The sequence below is a fragment of the Schistocerca piceifrons genome, chromosome 5, assembly GCF_021461385.2.
Source record: "Schistocerca piceifrons isolate TAMUIC-IGC-003096 chromosome 5, iqSchPice1.1, whole genome shotgun sequence".
In the NCBI taxonomy this organism is placed as follows: domain Eukaryota; kingdom Metazoa; phylum Arthropoda; class Insecta; order Orthoptera; family Acrididae; genus Schistocerca; species Schistocerca piceifrons.
The window spans coordinates 40,543,452-40,563,737 of record NC_060142.1 but is presented as its reverse complement, the minus strand read 5'-3'; the positions used below and the strand labels follow the sequence as shown (position 1 = coordinate 40,563,737).

At 37.8% G+C, this 20,286-nt stretch overlaps 1 long non-coding RNA gene across 1 annotated transcript in view; it reads right to left on the bottom strand.

Annotated features, from left to right (window-relative positions):
* LOC124798694 overlaps nt 1-20,073 on the bottom strand; it is a 63,386-nt gene extending 43,313 nt beyond the window's left edge. The window contains exons 1-2 of the long non-coding RNA XR_007016970.1: nt 19,978-20,073; nt 14,384-14,480 (exon numbers count right to left, since the gene is read on the bottom strand). This is a non-coding gene — a long non-coding RNA (uncharacterized LOC124798694). The remainder of the gene's footprint in view (nt 1-14,383; nt 14,481-19,977) is intronic.
* Between the last annotated feature and the right edge of the window lie 213 nt (nt 20,074-20,286).

Sequence of the window (20,286 nt, the reverse complement as noted above, 5' to 3'; positions counted from 1 at the left end):
TTCCAACCAAGATATGCGAAGCTCATAATAGAGTGTGCTGAAACACAATCTTCAAGTGAACTGAACTTACCCCCACTTGACAAAAGAATGTAGGTAAGAAAAGGAATCAGCTCACTGCATTACTTGCAGCTCTAGTGAAAGTGAAGACAACAGTGTGGTGCATGCTGACTCAGATTAGATACCTTGAATATTGGGAGTCAAACTGATGTTGTGGAGGAAACTCAGGATTTCAAGGAAGGAAATACTGGAGATGGCCACCAACAAAAGATGTAATCCAGTACAAAAATCAGGAAATATGTTGAAAAATAAATGCCCAAAGTAAAGAGGCAAAAAACTATTTTCAGGGAATGAAATTTTCACTCTACAGTGAAGTGTGTGCTGATGTGAAACTTCCTGGCAGATTAAAACTGTGTGCCGGACCAAGACTCGAACTCGGGACCTTTGCCTTTCGCAGGCAAGTGCTCTACCAACTGAGCTTCGGTAGCTCCGTTGGTAGAGCACTTGCCCGCGAAAGGCAAAGGTCCCAAATTCGAGTCTCGGTCCAGCACACAGTTTTAATCTGCCAGGAAGTTTCAAACTATTTTCAGGGTTGCTGAAATAATATTTGCTACTGTGGTTTACTTAGAATGCTGCTACTCTTGGGTTGCATCACAATGTTATCATTAATTTCCTTATAAAAGTTGTTCATGGCTTTTTCTTGCAACAAACTGTCTCAAGTTACTTCGTATGCAATTATCTGTCCTAAAGAAGACCTCCACAATTACAACTATCGAACAGGCCATATGAGCTGGTTAAGTAGGAATGCAACTCTTACAAAGTTGCACTACAAGTAGATACCTATGCAGATATAGCACCTATAAAATTCTGGCTCCCACAGACAAAAATTCTGATGAAACAACACTGCATTTAATAAATAAAGGATGATTATGTCATAAAAGAACAGCAATATTTAAAAAAGTGTGCACTATACCCTTTTCTTAAAAATAAAGCATGATTTTGTCACAAAGCTGCTATGTTTAATGGTAACTTTCGTAATTTTCATTCCATGCAAATTCATTTATAAATAGTATTCTTTGTGCTAATGGCAATCTGCAGGCAGATGTTGAAAAATTTTATGAAGAATTCAGTATTTTTAATTGAAAATTGGTCCAGTTATAACAGGCACCAATTGTACAGGTATTCTGTTTTTATATGGTGTTTGTAAATTACCAAAGACCTTCATACATAGTGAATACTGACGATACTGACATGTAGATGTACCTTGTATAATTTGTAACACTAATTATGTTTAACACATGTAATGAAAGTGGCACTTACTAATGCAGCAGAAGCCAATAAAAGGAACATTCTAAAAGTTGAGCTGTCAATTATTAGTGCTACCTCACAAATTTTAAAGACTTAATTTAAAATGCGTAGGTAATGACTTTCTGTGGGATTCAGTATTGATGTACATGTGCCAAGGAATATTACGCACATGGGACATTCAACTACAGTGTACTATTACTAGTCACAAAAAATCCAACAAATTTGTCTTCTAAAAGTGACAAACACCAGTGCACTTACCTTGTATGAGTTAGGAAATGACAATATTAATGCAAGTTTTCTTTAGTGTGTGTCATGTTTGTTAAAGTAGGTAATCTCCACAACTAATGGTTGCGATAAAATCGTGTGTGTTTCAGTATATAGTAAAGGCACTATGGTTCTTGGCAAGTAGTTGACAATTTGGGCTTCAAGAGAAGTCTGAGGAGGAAACTGATGAAGAGGAATGAATACCAGTTTCATTCTCATCAAAAGGGTTAGGTACAAATCAAACAAGAGGGCATGTGAAAATAACCTGGCAAGTCTCTTGGTAGACTGCAGATGCGTAATTAAGAAAGAAATAGAAGAGAGGACATTTGATGACCACACCACCCTAAACCATGGATATGTCTTTCCACCCTGCCCCACATGATAGTGTGAGATCGTTTTTAAAGTAACCATGCCTTAAACACACAACTTTTCTGATTCACTCCGGACTGCAACGAATATGCAGGCTCACGGCTTGTGTTTGGTGGCTGTTTTGTTTCATAATGCGACCACCAGAGGGCACCAGATGACTTCAAACTTTGACGAGAAGACAGAGGCATGCATCCACGAGGTAAATACAATGTATTTTCCTCCATTTCATTAATTTAAGGCAATGCTACATTATTTTAGTCAGAGAATGTTTCACTTAACATAGATAAGTTGTCTAAACAAGGGCATCAAGTGCCAGTTGGATTTTATAAATGTTTATATTTGGAGTAGCATAATTGTACATCTCAGGTGTTAATGATGCCAAGCTTTGATGCTGACATTACTTTTACAAGAAGACAGTACAGTAAATATTGGCTCTAAGATCTATGAACAAACAGTAATGTTTTGGTTTTTATATACAAATACAATATCCTTTTGTCTTCTAGGGTTAACTGATGAAGAAATAATACAACTTATTTTGGAGGATTCCAATTTAAGTGACCTCTTCAGTGATGATTTTCAACCAAGTACCTCATCACAGAAGAGGCAATGGGCGAGATGAAGGGAGAGAAGTCACCAGGCATGGATGACCTAAGTGTACAGATGGTGAGAGCAGCAGGAGAGGCGGGGATACAATGGCTATATCAAGTAATGAAAATTGTGTGGAGACTGAAGATGATCCCAGAAGACTGGAAGAAGGGAATAATTGAGACTTCCTGGCAGATTAAAACTGTGTGCCCGACCGAGACTCGAACTCGGGACCTTGCCTTTCGCAGGCAAGTGCTCTACCATCTGAGCTACCGAAGCACGACTCACGCCTGGTCCTCACAGCTTTACTTCTGCCAGTATCTCGTCTCCTACCTTCAAAACTTTACAGAAGCTCTCCTGCGAACCTTGCAGAACTAACACTCCTGAAAGAAAGGATACTGCAGAGACATGGCTTAGCCACAGCCTGCAGAGTGAAAATCTCATTCTGGAAACATCCCCCAGGCTGTGGCTAAGCCATGTCTCCGCAGTATCCTTTCTTTCAGGAGTGCTAGTTCTGCAAGGTTTTCAGGAGAGCTTCTGTAAAGTTTGGAAGGTAGGAGATGAGATACTTACTGGCAGAAGTAAAGCTGTGAGGACCAGGCGTGAGTCGTGCTTCGGTAGCTCAGATGGTAGAGCACTTGCCTGCGAAAGGCAAGGTCCCGAGTTCGAGTCTCAGTCGGGCACACAGTTTTAATCTGCCAGGAAGTTTCATATTAGCGCACACTCCGCTGCAGAGTGAAAATCTCATTCTGGAAGGGAATAGTTGTCCCGATCTTTAAGCAGGAAAATAGAAAAGAGTGCAAGAACTATCAGGGGATAACACTGATGAGTCATTGTGCAAAGATTTTTGAGAAAATTTTGGAAGCACGAATTTGGACAGAATTAGGTGGTGGTATGAGAGAAGGGTTACATGGCTTCAGAACAAGAAGGTCCACAGTGGATCTAATTTTTGCTCTAAGACAACTGCACGAACAGCATTACGAGTAAGGAATAGATCTACTGATGACCTTCCTGGACATTGAAAAATCATATCATAGTGTGGAAAGCCCTGGAGAACAGAGGAGTAGCAAAACAGATTATTTGAAGGATAAGGGAAATGTACGATGCAAGTGTGAGCTGTGTGAAAGTGGGAGGAGAGAAATCAGCTTGGATTAAACAGAAGAATGGCTTCAGGCAGGGAAGTGCACTTTCACCATTACTCTTCACTTTAGTAATGGATGATATAATGAGTACAATAGCACAAGTAAGTGGTGAAGGAAAGATGAAAGCTATGGTGTTAGCAGATGATCTGATGATTTGGGGGAATAAGGAGGAGGAAGTACAAGAGCAGTTGGACGTATGGTAACGAATAGTACAAGAATATGGTATGAAATTTAGTACAAATAAGAGTGAGATGATTATCACAACAAGAATGAAGGAGAGACGAACAACTGGAATAACAATAGGTGGGGAACAATTGAGGAGAGTGGAGAGTTGCAAGTACCTAGGAAGACTGGCAGCGGAAGATGGAAAAAACAACAGAAATAAACAAGCAGGGGAGAAAAGCAGAAGCATTTTGTAAGAGTGTCAGAAGCATGATATGGAGCAAGGATATACCCCAAATCAGTACAAAAGTTATATAACAGTCATACTAGGACCCGATCCCGGCATATGCATCCGAAACTTGGGCTATGAAAGGGAGAGAGAAAAGCAAAGCACAAGCTAGTGAGATGAAGTTCTTGAGGAACAGTACTGGAGTGACAAGGTTAAGAAGTGAGAGGCTCAGAGTGTTAATGAAAGTGGAACCGTTACAGGAGGAGATACAGAAATCAAGGCTGAGACAGTATGGGCATGTTAAGCAAACCAATGAGAAGAGGATACCCAGGAGCATACACGAGATCAAACTGGAAGGAAAGAGACCAAGAGGAAGACCAAGAGACAGATGGCTGAAAGGAGTGGAGGAATGCATCCAGAAGGAAGGAGAAGACTGGACCAAGGTGAAGACAGAAGACGATGGAGAGGCTTATGTTCCAAACAGACCTGGGCAGAGGCTGGAAACTGTCCAAGATAATGGCCTCATTGTGCAGTGTTGTGGATGACAATGACACTTCTGAAGTTCATGGTGGTGAACATAACAGGAAGGAAGAAGAACAGGAGGTATAACAGAAATCAATTCCAATTCCAGGCAGGAGGCTTTTGTTCCACATCCTCCTCCAAAAGATTACACCTCAATTCAGGTTAGTGTTACTATAATGATTCACTGTCAGAACATGCCCACAACAGACTGCATGAATTCATTTAGATTAAACCTTAATAAATTTTGGGCATTTATTTCTAAATATCAGAATCCACCAATGGTGGATTTGGCTGATTACTTTAGTGACGAGTTTTATGACATAAGTGCATTGTACACTAATATGTACAGTGTAAGGATAACAGGTAATCTATAAATACTACTGCTGTGAAACTAAAAAAGTTTTTTTTGGCATGAACTTAGCAACGGGCTGTATCCTCTACCCCAGGTTATCTATGTACTGGGAAAAAGGTCTGGCACTAATAGCTGTGAGAGAGCATGTCTACAGATAGGTTTCCCTCAATCAGACAGAACACTCATTTTGTCAGCACAGAGTCACCTCCAGAGGGAGCTCAAATAAACAAGTTGTGGAAAGTACAATGGGTCACAGACACAGAAGTCAATGCCAAAAGTTGCAAAGGTATCAAGTTTTACTCTATCGATGAGCAAATGGAGTCTTATTGGGTCATTGTCCACTGAAACATTATGTCAACAAAAACAGAAGCCTGTTGGACTGAAAAACTTGCTCTTCCTCAGGGATGATTAAAGATTTTGAGATTTACCAAGGTGATAGCATTCCACTAAGAGACCGAAGTATGGGTGTAGGTCCTGCATTTATACTGAGACTTACTGAAACATTGCCCCCAGGGAGTTTTGTGTACTTCGATCAATATTTTACCACAATTCCTTTACTACAGGCCATACAAAAAATAGGAATTGATGCCACAGGCACCATCATGATTAATCCCATAAGAGATGTGAAATTATAAGAAGGAAAAGCTCAGAGGGGTGAGTGCCATGAATATGTCCCTTGTGATTGTGCCCTAATTTTAGTAGAATGGAAAGACAACCATAAAGTGGTTTTACCATCAACTTGTGCAGGAATAGAAACCCTAAGTAGAGATGGTGCAAAAAGGAGAACGAGTATGTGGAAATCAATTGTGCATATGTTGTAAACAAACACATGGGAGGGGTTGATATATGGGCCTAGTTATGCAGTAAGTGTCCAAACACCACTACCTGCATTTATATTGCAAAATGTTCTTGAAGGTGTGTGCATGTTACGCAAAATAGAATTTATTACTTACAAGGCCTTGCTTGTTATTGTTGCAGGAAGGGAATGGCACAGAACAATTTCCACAGGCCCAAAATGAATTAAGAAAATGTGGGGCTAGTATACCATTTAAACTCACTTATTTTTTATAATTGTCATTGATATTGAACTGGGTGGAAATCAATTGTGCATATGTTGTAAACAAACACATGGGAGGGGTTGATATATGGGCCTAGTTATGCAGTAAGTGTCCAAACACCACTACCTGCATTTATATTGCAAAATGTTCTTGAAGGTGTGTGCATGTTACGCAAAATAGAATTTATTACTTACAAGGCCTTGCTTGTTATTGTTGCAGGAAGGGAATGGCACAGAACAATTTCCACAGGCCCAAAATGAATTAAGAAAATGTGGGGCTAGTATACCATTTAAACTCACTTATTTTTTATAATTGTCATTGATATTGAACTGGGTGATACATTCATGGTACTGCATACTAACAAGGGTCTATTTTTTGTGTATTACAAGAGGAAGATGGAATTATCATATGTGAGTTAAGACAAGGTGTCACGGATATTTATGGATCTATTGATATAGAAAATTCAGTTACAGAACATGATGCAGGAGACAGCTATAGTGGTGGTGACAGTAGCAAGGGAGGCCCACAAAAGAAAGGAACAGAAAATTTGGAGGCTTGTCAAGAGAGCAGCGGAAGATCTTAGGAAATAATAACAAAAAATATGTTAACGCTGCAAAGAAATCAGTGGAGTCAAAACTGTTTAGAGATTATATCTGTAACTGTTCATGAAAATTTAGTGAAATACTAAGCATACAGGAAAGGAAACTGGGCTTTGATCATTTTTGGAATAGTAGAGGTTATAATGTACAAACGGCAGTGTTAGAATGATTACGCAACATGAAGTCTGCCGTCACAGAGGAAAGAGACAATAATAAACATACTTACAATAGGATTTACACAACTAATGATATTACAGTCTGCTGGGATTTATTCTGACAGACATTGCGCATTTCAACTAAGAGCTGGAATACAGCAATGGAGAAGAACAGATCCAAAGATAACAATGCAATATTAGATAAAATGTTTAGATTAGATTAGTACTTGTTCCATAGATCATGAATACGACACTCCGTAATGATGTGGAACGTGTCAGGTTAATAAAATGTGTCTATACAAGATATTACATGACACTTAATATTTTCATTTTTTTGTGGGGGTTGGGGAAATTACCCACTTACTATATCCAAAAATTCATCGAATGAGTAGGAGTTGCCATTAAGAAATTCTTCTAATTACCTTTCAAATGCTATGTGGCTATCTGTCAGACTTTTGATGCTATAGTTAAATGACCAAAGACTTTTGTGGCAGCATAATTTACCCCCTTCTGAGCCAAAGTTAGATTTAACCTTGAGTAGTGAAGATCATCCTTTCTCCTAGTGTTGTAGCCATGTACACTGCTATTACTTTTGAATTCGTTCGGATTATTAATAACAAATTTCATAAGTGAATATATATATTGTGAGGCTACAGTGAAGATCTCTAACTCTTCAAATAAGTGTCTGCAGGATGATATTGGATGAGCTCCAGCAATTATTCTGATTACACGCCTTTGTGCAATGGACACACTTTTACTCAATGATGAGTTACCCCAGAATATGATGCCATACGAAAGCAGAGAATGAAAATAGGCATAGTAAGCTAATTTACTGAGATGTATATCGCCAAAATTTGCAAAGACCCTAATAGCATAAGTAGCTAAACTCAAACGTTTCAGCAGATCCTCAGTGTGTTTTTTCCAGTTCAACCCCTCATCAATGCATACACCTAGAAATTTTGAATATTCTACCTTAGCTACCAATTTCTGATCGAAGTCTATATTTATTAATGGGGTCGTTCCATTTACTGTGTGGAACTGTATATACTGTGTTTTGTCAAAGTTTAATGAGAGCCCATTTGCAGAGAACCACTTAATGATTTTCTGAAAAACATCGTTTACAATTTCATCAGTTAATTCTTGTCTGTTGGGTGTGATAGCTATACTTGTATCATTGGCAAAAAGTAGCAGCTTTGCATCTTCGTGAATATAGAATGGCAAGTCATTAATATATATTAAGAGCAGCAGAGGTCCCAAGACCGAACCTTGCAGCACCCCATTCTTGATTGTTCCTCAGTTTGAGAAATCACCAGTTTCTTTGCATATTATGTGAACTGCTTATTTCAACTTTCTGCACTCTTCCAGTTAGGTAGGATTTAAACCATTTAAGCACTGTCCCATTCATACCAAAGTACCTGAGCTTATCTAGAAATATTCCACGATTTACACAATCAAAAGCCTTTGACAGATCACAAAAAATCCCAATGGGTGACTTCCAGTTATTCAGAGCATTAAACATTTCATTAGTGAAAGTATATATAGCATTTTCTGTTGAAAAACCCTTCAGGAAACCAAACTGACATTTTGTTAAAACTTTATTTTTACAAAGGTGTGAATACACTACTTTTTCAAGAATTTTGGATAAGGCAGTCAGAAGAGATATTGGGCGGTAGTTGTTGACATCAGATGTGTCCCCTTTTTGTGCAGTGGTTTAACAAGGGCATACTTCAGTCTATCTGGGAAAATACCCTGCTTTCAGAGAGCTATTACATATGTGGCAAAGAATCCCACTTATTTTTTGGGAACAAGCTTTTATTATCCTGCTTCCATGTGAGCTTTTATTCTTCAGAGAGTTTATCATCTTCCTAATTTCAGATTGAGAGGTGGGTGGAATTTCAATTGTACCTAATGGTGTGGGTAAGGCCTCTTCCATTAAATGCCTTGCTTCTTCTAATGAACATTTAGATCCTATTTTTTCTACAACATTTAAAAAATGATTATTCAAAATGTTTTCGACTTCTGGCTTCTTGTTTATCAAGTTACCGTTCGCTTTGATGGTGATGCCGTCATCTTGTACTCTTTGTTGCCCTGTCTCCCTTGTAATAATATTCCAAATTGTTTTGATTTTGTTATCAGAGGTATTAATCTCAGACATGGTGCACATGCTTCTGGACTTTTTAATAACCTTTCTCAATGTAGCACCAGTAGTTTTGATAATATTTGGCTGTTTCTGGGTCATTACTCTTTCTTGTTGTTAGATACAGTTCCCTTTTGTGGTAACAAGATATTTTTATTCCTTTAGTAAGCCAAGGTTTTTTGCATGCTTTCTTATAATTAGTTTTAACTGCTTTTTTGGGGAAACAGTTTTCAAATTCTCTTACAAGTGTATCATGAAACAAGTTATATTTTAAATTAGCAACAGGTTTCGTGTACACCTCATCCCTGTCTAACTGCTGAAGATTTTCTCTGAAATTTCTAATTGTTGAGTCATTAATTGAACACACAACTTTGGAGGGTAGCTTTGAATTACTGAATGGAGCTATGTCATATACTGTAACTAGCTGAGCATCATGATCACAAAGGCCATTCTCAACAGGACAAGAATTTATGTTTTTAAACCTGTCTTGGTCTATGAAAGTGTTATCTATCAATGTGCTGCTGTCCTTTACTACCCGAGTAGGAAAATTAATGACAGATGTCAAATTGAAAGAACTGAGTAAGACTTCGTCATTCTTCCTATTACACTCTTTTCGTGAATCAACATTGAAGTCCCCACAAATAATAATATGCTTTCCCCTATCTGACAGATAGCACAACAAGATATCCAAGTTTTCCAGGAATAAATGAAAGTTTCCTGAAGGGGAACTATATACTGTTACAATTATAAAAGAGCCCTCCTTCAGTTTAAGTTGACAGGCACATGCTTCTATATGTTGCTCTAGACAAAACTTTTTTGTATCTAAGCTTTCTACACAGTGATAACTTGACATATATGGCAACTCCTGCTTGCACCTTATTCTCTCTACTCTCATGTGCACAGCTAGTTTATAACCACTGATATTTACCTTTTCCATATCAAACACAGTGTGATGCTCAGACAGGCATAGTACATCTATTACATTATAAGATTCAATATCATCTAAACAAACTAGGAGCTCATCTACTTTGGTCTTCAATCCCAGGATATTTTGGTGAAAAATGGTAACATTATTTTTTACTTTACTTTTGTGAGAATTACTTTTTTCTTTAGTCCACCAATATTTTCGTTAAATATGGTAACATTATTATTATTTACTTTCCTGTTTTGAGAATTTTGTGAGTTTTGGACCTGTTTAGCACCTGCCTGCCTGAACTTCTCATTGGACACTGATATTAGTCTAAAAAAGAGGTGCATCCATGAGTACTAATGTCCCCCCTTATGGATTTTGCTAACAACCCTGCCAGTTTACCCCTCCCTTTCCTATTGAGGTGTAGGCCATGCCTTGTGAAATCCCCCCTATCAACAGCCTCGACAGGAACCAATCCAATGTCTGACAGAGCGGCCGCCATATGCAACTGATCCAATTCCATATTTACCCTCCTGACAGAGCAGTCCAACTGGGGCTGATCATGCCGCATGAAAGCGGGCACCAGTCCAACATTGGTACAGGTCGTTGCCGAGGCTATTTTCACCAGGTCACACTCAATACTGTAGCCCTGATCCCTATCAATACTGTTTCCCACTCCATCCACTATAATCACATGATCCTGCTTTGTGAAACCCTTGCACAAGGAACCTATATCCTCTACCACCTGACTAAAACATGCACTTTGCTTGAAAAAGTTTGTGGCCTGGTACCTGTCACCTAATTTTTCTTGCAAAATCTGGCCCACACCTCTTCCATGCCTGCTACCTAGCAACAGAACTTTCCTCTTTCTATTGTTTTTGAACAGTTGGTTTCCTAGTGAGATTGTTGCATCTTAACAACATCTACTTCTACTGGAGCCCCTTCCTTACGTAACTGTGGTAGGAAGGCAAATCTATTGGTTGTGCCAACTGGGAAACTGTCCTCTTTCTGTGGCCCCTGTTCCCAGCTACCACTTCTCACCACTGTTTAGCCCCCCTCCCCCCCAACCTCTTCAGTTCCTCCCTCGCTCTGTCCAAATTAGCCTGAAGGGCTCTAATTTTCTCCTCCTGTTCAGCTATAATCCTATCTCTCGAGCAAACCTTGCAAAAGAATGGAAGAGTCACGTTTGCTTCCCCAATTCCCATGCCGCTACAATTTCTCCAATGAAACCACCTGTCACAACAGCTGCACAAAACCCCTGAACTAATTTTCCTACTGCATCTCACACACTTAGTATTATTGGTAGTTTGGAAATTAGATAACAGATCTACTAAGTGATAACGATAATACATTAAATACAGATGCAAAAGGACACTAAATATGTTTTGTAAACTAATATGTAAGTAAACTATTGCCAAATGCAATTAAATTTGTGTTATAACGCTAAATATGTGGGATCAAAAATTAGGCCTAAACAGCCGAATGTAACCAAAATGAACTTTTTGCAATAAGTGGCAGAACACGCAAATAAAAGAAAAACCTTTAATGGCAAGCTCGAAGAGCACACTAATGAACGTATTTAATTAGTTAATCTATACCAAATGCACTTAAGATTGCGGTATAATGCTAAGTATGCACACTCGGAAAGTAAGGCAAAGCCGCGAAATATAGACAAAACAAACTTTTCGCTATTCCTGGAACAATATGTAAATAAAAGAAAAACTTTTAATGGTGAGCTTGAAGAGTACACTAAAGAACATATTTAATTAGTTAAAAGTGTTCAACTACAATTAATTACGACCTAAATTACTTATCTTTCTCGAGAGCTCTGTCTCTGTACAGGCGGCCTTGTGCAGGGCTACCAACCAATGTAGTGGAGGTCATAATAAGATTACATCGGCAAAAATGGGACATTATGCACCATATTAGTAAGTTCCCAAAATATGTAAGTCACAGAATACATAGCACCTGATTTAATGATAAACAAAATGTTTGAATTATATAAGGAGGATCACTGTCTTATTTTCCAAGTATAAGAAAGTATTTATGAATGAGTTTAATTTAAGAAGGAAGACAGTTCAAAAAGACATGTAATGTTTGTGACAGATATAAGCCACAAGCTGCATCAGCAAATGCTGCAGTTGATAAAACAATGCCCGAAGACCAGCATGACAAACACATATTTAGAGCAGAGCTCAGAAAATGGTGAAAGAAGATATGATTAGAGCTCAGGAGGAAGATCAGATTGAAACATTCACGTATGATAACACACACACACACACACACACACACACACACACACACACACACCCAACAACATTGCCATTACCATGGATACCAACAAATATAATCTTTTACAAAAGACAACTCTGGATGTACGACTGTGGAATCCATACTGGTAAATGTAATGAGGAGCACTGCTATACCAGGACTGAAGGCACTGCTGGCCATGGGGCTCAAGAAGTAGGGTCATGTCTTCGACACCACATACTGAACAATGTAAATCGTTGAGTGGAGGAAATGGTTTTGTGGTTGGTTTTTGTGGGGGACAAAACCATAATTTAAATAGTTTTTAATGTTAAAAGCGTCCGCCTGCTTAGCTGGGAGGTTACGTACTTATCTCCCATGCAGCATGCCCGGGTTAGGGATTTTCTCCTCTCGTGGACTGGATGTTGTGTTATCATTTCATCCTCATCACCGGCATGGAAGTCACCCAATGTGGCATCGACTGAAACAAGACTTGCAATCGGTGGCCAAACTTCCCCGAATGGGGCCCTCACGGCCAACAATCCCATACACTCATTTCATTTCAATGTTAAAAGCAACTCTAGAAGAGCATAGTTCTTTGGAGGCAATTACACCTGACAATAGCGACTTTGGTGATATACAACGTGTTCTGCAGATGCAGAGACCATATCTGTGTAACGCAGAGGGCAAGGAAAACTAATCCCCTACAGACCCATAGGACACATAAAACATGACATTAAAGAAACTGCACAACTTGAAAAGAGTATTGTTAATAGGAAATAAGACATACGTCACAACAAGCTGGCTGTAACTCAATCAGATTAGAATCTCAAAGAGCAAACCCAACTCTGTATTTATGAATGCAGAATTAGATGAGAATTTTGTTGTTGATGTCAAGAAAACAAGAGCTGGTCACCCAAAGTCTACAGTAAACTTCTCATCACTCCTGTTATCTTTGTGGCCTAAGGGGAAGCCTATATCACAGCCACAATTGGATGACATCGCATCCCTTACGCATCTCATTCCGAGTGATGCTACCACATTTTACAGTGACCTTTCAGTAGATTGTGGTATTGTGGACGATACTGATGGGGTTGATGGGGAACTGGACTTCACCGTGGACTAACATCGGATTCACTATGCAAAATGTATTATTTTTCTTGCCACTGTATTGCATTATGTTCATATTATTTGGCAAATAATTGAAGTTCAATATATTAATACACACAAACATAACTGTTGTCAGGTTTTTCAACCTGCTTATGCACACTACCTAGTCCCTCAAAATACAACAACAGATCCAAGTGCCATTTTAACTTATTGAGGTAAGCAATAAGGAACCAACTCCCATTTAGGCCCTTTAAACCTAGGGAAATCTATATTTCATACCTTTCTTTACTTTAAATGTCTGGTATCTAAAATTTACACTGTAACAACATTCTCACCTTGTCTATATTGTACTTTTAGAATTTTGTTTTTAATGCTCTGCAAAACATGATATAGCTCAAAACTATAAATTTGGGGCTGGTTACATATTGCATAACTGGGCCCACATGTGATCAACAGATGGAGTGCTATAGGACAAAACAAAGAAATGGGCTCCAAGATTAATATTTCACATTTTTGACTTGAGCACTGTAAATAGTTGGTTGCAGTACCGAGAAGAATGCAGAAAAAACAAAGATCCTAAAAGAAGTATCCTGGATTTGCTCAAGTTTTAGGATGGCCATTGCACAGGCTCCAATATCAATCAACATCAGAGAGAAAGTAAAGTCATGCAGAAAATGACGACTTCTGTCATACTACTGTAAGTCCTTGAAACAGAAATAAATAAAAGCACTTCTTGAACAGCACAATAAATGTTATTTGGACTGGGATACAACCTAACTAGCACGATTGCACTAGTGAAGTTTTTTCAAAACTATCACCTTGAGAATTTTTTCAGTATTTTTACCGATTCCAAGGTCATAACGCATGAGAATTGGCGTACTTCAGATAAAGATTTTAAAAAATTTTCTCCGAGGGTGGGTAGCTTGTTTGTCTCAATGATGCACGTTCTAGGCATGTACTGCTGTTATTTTTCAGAACAATTTTTATCTTCCAGCAATAAATTTATACCACAATATCAAAGTTTTCTGTTTGTACATTTAGATAAGCACAAGAAACATCCAACTTCACACTCCCTCTTTTAAGGTTTCTGAAGGAAGGAAATATACAGTTTATGTTTCAACACCACCTGTCTCAAATCCAAATGACACTGCACACAATTACTATGTTGATAAATTCTAAATATTCACATCAAATGCAGCACATCTTCTAAATATAAAACTTGAGTTGAGTACAATACCTGAGATTTTCCACAAGCACATACTCCAGAGATAATTAGCCTGCTTCACGACAACCTATTTCCACACACCAACAAGCAGCTGTAACAATGGAATGATCTGCAACAAATAATACCATATTGCATTAAGATTAACAAAATTCTAAAGCTACAACATTCAGGTTACTGTATTTAAAGAAAATTTTACACCTCCATAAGCCCAAATTCCTGTTTTTGTCACAAGTCATTATGCTTTATTAAAGGACAGAATTGGCACCATAAGGGAACAGTAACATACAAAAAGCAGTTCAAAAATACAAACAAAACTTCTATTCGCCAAGCAAGAGTAGGGCAGTCACTTGTAAATAAAAGATAACTGACAATTAACTGCTTATTGCACTACTGATCAGGTCACACAGAGCAGAGTGGAAATGTAGAAGGAAATTTGTTCAAATTAGGATCAGTCACATCATATATGCAAGATTGTGAATTAAGGTGGACACAACTTGATGAAGTATACGAGACAGCGAGAAATAATAAAATGTAAGCACTGGACGACACCGTAGTATTTTAAATTCATTAGCATCTTTTCTGATCTGTTTACAATTGATTTACTCCACTAAAAATCTGCACTTTGTTTCCTGATACCAAAACAAAAATTTAATCAATAAAGCAGCCCTACTGGTGGCAAAAAGGGAAACAATAGACAAATTTTAGTTTTTGTTGACCAACACCCGTGACCAATTAGACAAAACCTTCCCTCATACAGACATTAGATAATTCCTTCTCTGAGGTCTGTACCTAACCAACCCAACTGGTGACTGCCAGAGTCAACGCTCTCTACACCAACAGTCGACGCCTGTCTGCTAATGAATAATGACTAGATGTCACATGAAAGCAGAGCAATACTCTAACGGAGGTTAAAGTTGGGTCAATCCAAATGAAGTGGTCCAATAAAAATTAAGTTGGTTGCTTGACCATTTTCAAATATTAATTTTTTATATGTGATTACCATATAACTCAGAAGTTCAAAATAGTTTTTAAAAAATTTACCTTTCACCTTTACTAAATGGTGGCCATTTTTGTTTGTAAGGGCGTGACAATGTTTCAGTTTAGAGACATTAGTGAAAATTTGAATATCTCTGCACTGGGTAAAGTTACAACATTGCAATTGCATGATTTTTTTTTAGAAAAGTGTCCTCTACAATATTGCCTATTACATAAAATACCCTAAATTCAAAAATAACCAGTCAAAATTACCTCCAAAGTTTGGTAGACAAATTATAAAAAATCCACTTTTTACGCCTAAAAACAACAAACAAGGAGAGATTTATGCGAGTATTTTTTCCTATAATTAGATATCATACACTGCTAGTCTCACATAGAGCAAGAACACTTAGCTACAAATGCTTCCGTCATTTTTATGAATTTTTGAAAATTTTCATTTTTTGTGAAGTTTGGGCTTAGTTATCTCAGGTGGGACTCAATATAAAAATATGATTTTTGCACAGTTTGTACACCTATAACATAGCAACATACTATAAAAATTTCAGCATTGATATCTGACTGAACAAAGATATGAAGTTTTGAAAATGAGGAAATAATTCACATTACTCTACAACTTATCTTATGGGTGTTGCCTATTCATGTGTGATATTGGTGGGATGTAATCAATCATTATTGAAGTAAGGTACTGAATTATATACAAAAAGTGGAAAACATAATTGAAATTAACATTTATTTTATTTTGACATACTTAAAATAATTATTTTCAAATAACATCCTTAGAGATGTGACTGTTCCCAAAGCTGGTGATGAATGTTAAGAACACTTATTTCTTCAGATGGCTTCTGTGATATAGAATAAGACCTCCCAGTTGCTGTGCTAAGTTCAAGCACTGAAAGTTTCCTTAAAACATTTTTCACTTGAATCCAAACTTTGTGACTAGCAGATTTCTTGAATGATGTTCATAGACCAGCAGGACAGTAAAAATGCACAAAAACATCATTGTTTTCATGGTAAAAATGCACAAAAACATCATTGTTTTCCAAACTCATTCTTTCAGCCTCTGCAAACTATCACTGTCCCATCATATGCACATACCACTATGTCATTCAAAGTTAAAGACAGAGACGTAATTTTACTGACTCAACAATTCTCTAATTTCTGCTTCTGATGTTACATAGCATTGAACTAAGTTTTCTGTAATGGCAAGGAATTTGCGGAAATGCCTTGTTCCTTTTATTGCTATACAGTTTTCAAATCTGGTTTGAAGTGTTGTTTTCATATGCAGACTCTCTTCTTGCTTGATCAGAAAATAGGTCGGCCTAATGCCTTTAATATCATACTTGCAAAAGACCTACATGTCCTGTAGCCTACTGTGAGAATTTGGTCTGTGGTTGGTCTTTGTAGGCTGGCTTTACTTACCGGTAGGCCCTACTTCACGTTTTGTTGTACTTCCATCACATGCATTTTTACCATGGCATGATGAAAAAATGTGCCATTCAGCCTCCAACCCAAAGTCTACTTTGTGGTTGCACAGATTTGAAAAATTCTTTTTATTCTCAACCTTTGGAAAATTTTTCTTTTATGTAATTTATTACACACTTTTTAAACACATGTACAGCCAAAGTGTTGAGCTCCAAATAGTCGCTTAGAATGCAAACTGAAGAACTACGAACGTCATTTTTCTCATTTTTAAAGTAGAAAATAAATGGCTGCACTGTTGTCTTTATTGCATCCTGAACCGCAAATGTAAAATTTTCTGCAAAATCAGCCAGCACTATGCATTCAGTTTCATGAAGTTGTGCTTTTTTTGTCCAAAATCTTACTTTGGGTTTTAGAAACAAAATGGTGACATTTGAGATTTTAAGTTATCAATGATTCCAAGTACTCTTCCTGAGATTTAACCACTGTTATCATTTCTGCCCTGTCAGTTGTGAACCACTGTATGAAAATAGTGTCTCGCATTTCATCATCATATTCGTGAAAATTCAATAACGGTTTCCTTACCAGGGAATTTATTACACCAACTCCTTATGCAGTCATAACTGTTAATATAGTGTCACACACCATTAAACCTAGCAACTCTTGGTAGTTAAGATCACTGAGTTTTGCTATACCCAGCAATAACATACTTCTTTGTTGACAATAAACCTAAACGTAAGTGGGTATTTTTGTTACCATAGAACAAATGCCTCAGATGGCAACCCAGTTCTAAGCAAAGAAGGGAAGGCAGAAAGGTGGAAGGAGTATATAGAGGGTTTATACAAGGGCAATGTACTTGAGGACAATATTATCAGTTTAATAAGTCACAACTGCAAAGTACTAATGCGAATTATTTACAGACGAATGGAAAAACTGGTAGAAGCCGACCTCGGGGAAGATCAGTTTGGATTCCGTAGAAATGTTGGAACACGTGGAGCAATAATGACCTTACGACTTATCTTAGAAGAAAGATTAAGGGAAGTAAAACCTACATTTCTAGCATTTGTAGACTTAGAGAAAGCTTTTGACAATGTTAACTGGAATACTCTCTTTCAAATTCTGAAAGTGGCAGGGGTAAAATACAGGGAGCAAAAGGCTATTTACAATTTGTACAGAAACCAGATGGCAGTTATAAGAGTAGAGGGGCATGAAAGGGAAGCAGTGGTTGGGAAGGGAGTGAGACAGGGTTGTAGCCTTTCCCCGATGTTATTCAATCTGTATATTGAGCAAGCAGTAAAGGAAACAAAAGAAAAATTCGGAGTAGGTATTAAAATTCATGGAGAAGAAGTAAAAAGTTTGAGGTTCGCCGATGACATTGTAATTCTGTCAGAGACAGCAAAGGACATGGAAGAGCAGTTGAACGGAATGGACAGTGTCTTGAAAGGAGGATATAAGATGAACATCAACAAAAAGCAAAACGAGGATAATGGAATGTAGTCAAATTAAGTCGGGTGATGCCGAGGGAATTAGATTAGGAAATGAGACACTTGAAGTAGTAAAGGAGTTTTGCTATTTAGGGAGTAAAATAACCGATGATGGTCGAAGCAGAGAGGATATAAAATGTAGACTGGCAATGGCAAGGAAAGCGTTTCTCAAGAAGAGAAATTTGTTAACATCGAGTATAGATTTAAGTGTCAGGAAGTCGTTTCTGAAAGTATTTGTATGGAGTGTAGCCATGTATGGAAGTGAAACATGGACAATAAATAGTTTGGACAAGAAGAGAATAGAAGCTTTCGAAATGTGGTGCTACAGAAGAATGCTGAAGATAAGGTGGGTAGATCACGTAACTAATGAGGAGGTATTGAGTATGATTGGGGAGAAGAGGAGTTTGTGGCACAACTTGACTAGAAGAAGGGATCGGTCGGTAGGACATGTTTTGAGGCATCGAGGGATCACAAATTTACCATTGGAGGGCACTGTGGAGGGTAAAAATTGTAGAGGGAGACCAAGAGAGGAATACACTAAGCAGATTCAGAAGGATGTAGGTTGCAGTAGGTACTGGGAGATGAAGTAGCTTGCACAGGATAGAGTAGCATGGAGAGCTGCATCAAACCAGTCTCAGGACTGAAGACAACAACAACAACAACAACAACAACAACAGAACAAATGCGAAAGCTCCTACTGTTTAATATTGCATTATTAAAAATAAATAAACAAAATGAATATTGCTAATTATTTTTGAATTTAGGATATTTTGTGTAATAGACAATGTTGCAGAGGGCACTTTTCTAAAAACAATCATGTCAATTGCAATGTTGTAACTTAACCCGGTGCAGAGACATTCAAATTTTCGCAAATGTCTCCAGCCTGAGAAATCGTCGCACACCTACAAATAAAAATGGCCGCCATCCAGTAAAGATGCACGATAAATTATTAAAAAAAACTGTTTTGAACCTCTCAAATATAGGCCAAACACATATTAAAAAATGGTCAAGCAACCATCACTGGACCACTTCATATGGACTGACCCAATTACGTAGTGGAACTTTGGGTTAGCTACAGCAGATCACCACAACCAAGATTTCGAATGTATGCTGCGGTCATATAGTGGCAGACCGAAACAGTTTACGATCTTTCAGCAGTGGGCTACTGCAAACGCAAAAAATAGAATGTGACTATCACCCACTACTGGCCAGTTGCTACACCACAAGTTCATATTCAATGAACTACAGCTCTCATTCTTTCCACACAACAAACTGCTTCCAACACAATCTTACTACTTTCGGTAAATGTGTTACGTCAAACATTGACACTACACAACTATGTAATTTTTTGTCAACTTTATTTTTCAAACGCTGACAAATTCCAGAGTTTGATTACCTGTTTCGTTCTGTAAAATTTTACTGCCGTGACATGCCTTATTTGTTTGTATATATACTGCTATTTTGTAGATAATAGTTCCACCATATTAATAGTCAAAACAGTAGGCTTGTGTGTACTCTTACAGCTTCTTAGTAGCTCTGATTTGTCGTATATGGGGCATATGCATAAATATTTTCCTCTGTGGTAGATCACGTTGCTTTATCCGCTTTCCGAATAGGTTTAAATAATGCTTGTTTTGCCCAGTGTCACTGATATACGACAGCTCGTCCAGATCAAAATTTATGCGAGAATATCGTGAATAAACTTACCAGAAAAACTAAAGAACATTTGCTCTCCAAATTTTCGCGACAAGCACTTTACGTATACTTCACAACAGTATCACACAAAACACACATACGATTCGCATTTTGAACGCCACTGCTAATTCAAGTTGAAGCGCTACTGCACCAAAGATCTTAGATAAAGCAAGTACACCAAAGGTTTTACAACAATCATACACGCGTCTTCTATGGTGCGACAGTGGCGTCGTCTGCTAGCATCGGAAGTTAAGCTCGATTCACGATGTACGTTGTGTTACTGAAAATCAAAACATTCCACAATGCATTTCAAATGGTGGC